This window comes from Gavialis gangeticus, unplaced genomic scaffold, assembly GCF_001723915.1.
Source record: "Gavialis gangeticus isolate Ggan-Ray unplaced genomic scaffold, GavGan_comp1, whole genome shotgun sequence".
Taxonomy (NCBI): Eukaryota; Metazoa; Chordata; order Crocodylia; family Gavialidae; genus Gavialis; species Gavialis gangeticus.
Genome location: NW_017729008.1, coordinates 22,135,478 through 22,138,589, shown reverse-complemented (window position 1 = coordinate 22,138,589; position 3,112 = coordinate 22,135,478).

The window sequence follows — 3,112 nt, the reverse complement described above, 5'->3', positions numbered from 1 at the left end:
TCTGCCCCAGCCATGGGGAACACCCATTTTGAGAATGCTGATTCAGGACATACAGCAAGAGCTACAGGTCTGAGATGTGTGGGGCTTCATCTTCAGTGTTTAGGTACCTCTGGGCACATCTACATGTCACCCTATGGTGACATTGTTACTGCGCTCTGTTTTAGTACTTCCTTTTAGAAGTACTAAAGCGGGGCTTAGTAACTGCCCGTACTGTGCCATGTGCAGCGCACAGTTATTTTTTGCTGCTATTTCACCATAGCGATATGCTAAAATGGGGGAGCGCACCACTACAGTGAAGTAGCTGCCAGTCACATGTAGATGCACATTATCACTACATTGTCACAGTGATGCACTATGGTGACAGTGTCGTTACAGCAACGTAGGGTGATGTGTAGATGCGCCTTCTGTGCATGTCTGCCAGTGGAAAACTGCACAGATATCTTCAACATTTAATAGCAGCAACAGTGTTGAGGATATCTGTGGTGCCTAAAATTTAGTAGATTTGGGTGCCTATACCTTTCTGTAAATCTTCAACAAGTACACTTAATACCAGTTTAGGTGTAAAAGAAAGCAAGGCTACTGAGCTTTTGTTGGCTTTACAGGTGTATTCCAATAAGGAGAGGAACCCAACGTGACGCAGATTGGTAAAGCAGATTTTAGATGTAATTTAAGGAACCTAAATTGCAAAAAGTGAATCCATATTACTATTATCCCAGCAGGTCTAAAACTCAGTAGGTGAAGACATTTTGAATTACAATGCTTGAGGCACACAACTTTGGATTTTTTGCATGATAGAAATGGTCCAGTCTGGGCAGCCAGGCACCTAACTTCTGCTTAGCTCCCTTGTGAAATGACAGATCTGTGCTTAAGTCCCTGGGGAGCCCTAAACCATTAGACATCCACTGATCAGCCCTAACACACGTTGACACCATGACCTTAGTACAAAACACAGCAACTATGGACTCTTCCATTCAAAAAATATGAGGTTGACCAACTTCTATGTACAAGGCTTGTGGGTAAAGTACTCACCCAGGAAGTGGGAAGTTTGGGTCCTATGGCTTCATCAGTCTGAGGGGACTAAAAGCTGTATTTCCTTCTCCTAAGAGAATCACCTAATTAGCAACTTATAACACAGTTTCCATGAATCACCTTCTAACCCTATTGTTGAAGTTGGGGTATTCCACAGAAAGAAATGCAGGTTTCATAGTGCCAGCAGGGGAGCAAGAAGGGAGGCTACTTGTCTAGTCTACTCCTTAGGGGATGCAGGTGAGGGGACATATGGATTCTCATCCCTTTTCCCAGGACTGTGTATGCATTTAAAAACAGACTGTCTTTGGGTGAAAAGTGGAGACGGATCAGGTAGGCACCCATTCTCCTAGAAGGGCTTAGTGCTCCATATCCCGAGTCGAAGGAGGTGCTAAAGCTCCAAAGCAGGACAGGAGATTAGACACAGCCCTGTGCTTAGTTTTTGGTGCCTTCTATGCCAGTGCAGGTCCAATTAGATACCTGGTCATATCTCAAAACCACTGCCTCTGGGGCACCATTTGGCACCTTTACTTTCATTGCTACTGGATAGCCATGAAAACAGCAATCTTGTAAAAAAATGTGGTTCTTCTAGGTTGCGGGGAAGCATGGTACTAGCGTGATAAGTTATCACTCCATCTGGGGAATGAGCCATCCCTTTGGCGGCTAGGCCAAACAGAACCTTAAAACCAGTGGGGCAGACAGTGTTTGCAGAACAGGAATCTTAGTTTATGGATCAGCCTGATTCAAGCACTTTATCTTAAATCTAGTCTCTGCTCTTTCTCCTTTTTTCTCCTACTATTCCAGTCCAGCTTCTGATTTTAGCTTGCTAACTGTGACTCACAGATCATTCCCTTCTCTAGCTCCTGATCTTGGCATCATCTGCATCTCAACTCTGACTTCCTAACCCCAGCTTGACTTGCAGCTTCTGGATTCTGGCTCCTTAACTTGCCCTTCTTCTGACCACCATTCCAGCTTTCTGACCCTGACCTACTTGTGCTCTGGATTCAACTTTGGCATCCAAACATAGACTCAGACCCTCCAACTACTGCTGACTTCACCTCTCTCTAACTACTCCAACCTTTCCCTGATATCTCATGGCCTTGTGCTGACCAAGTTGGAAGTAGATTGGTTAGTTTTAGCTTTGTAGAAGAATAAAATGCTTTTGCTTCCCATTACTTATTCCTTGCACTACATCCACCAAAACACATCAGAGGAATCCCTGGAATTGAAGGTTTCCTACATCCAGACCCAGACACAGGCATGGGTGAACCAGGCAGCTGCCTGGGGCTCAGACAGAAAGGGAGCCCCAAAATGGTAATTTTCCCCATTCTTTGAATATTATTACCATTATCTCTGGTGAAGGGGGGCCCAATACTAAAAGTTCACCTGGGGCCACCAGCAGTCTAGGTACGGCGCTGGCTAGATCCCAAGGTATTACATAGAATTGTAGTTATTCACTCTTTCTACTAATTTTGAAGGGCAAGTCCATTTAAAATTTGAGGAAGGCTCAACTTACAGCTAGACTGACATAGGCAACCAACTTAGGCTCCTAAATACCTCTTTAGGCACTTAAGGAAACATGTACATTGCAATCTGTGTACAGTTCACATAAGGATACCCAAGCTCACTTTAACCAGACTACTGGTGGAAATGTAAGTGTAGGGAGGCATCAGCTTCAGCTGCTGAGTACTTCAGCTGTTGGGCATAGCTCACAACCACAGGCAGGTTCCTCATGGGCTGGCCATCTGTCACAGGATCATACAAACGTAGGGCTGGAAGGGCTGGCAAAAGGTCATCTAGTTCCAGCCGCAACTCAGGGCAGGATCTTCCCTGATTAAACCATCCCAGTCAAGTGTTTGCCTAGCCTGCTCTTAAAATTTTCAAAGGAGTAAGATTCCACAACCTGTCTGGATTGCCTGTTCCAGTGCTTAACTAGCTGCTGAGTGAAAAGGTACTTCCTAATATCCAACCTAAATTCACTAGCTGCAGTTTAAAACTGTTGTTCCTTGTCCTGTTCCCTGCAGTCACAAAAAATACTGTTTCATAATCAGTAGGGTCGGAAGGGACCTGAGCAGATCATCAAGTC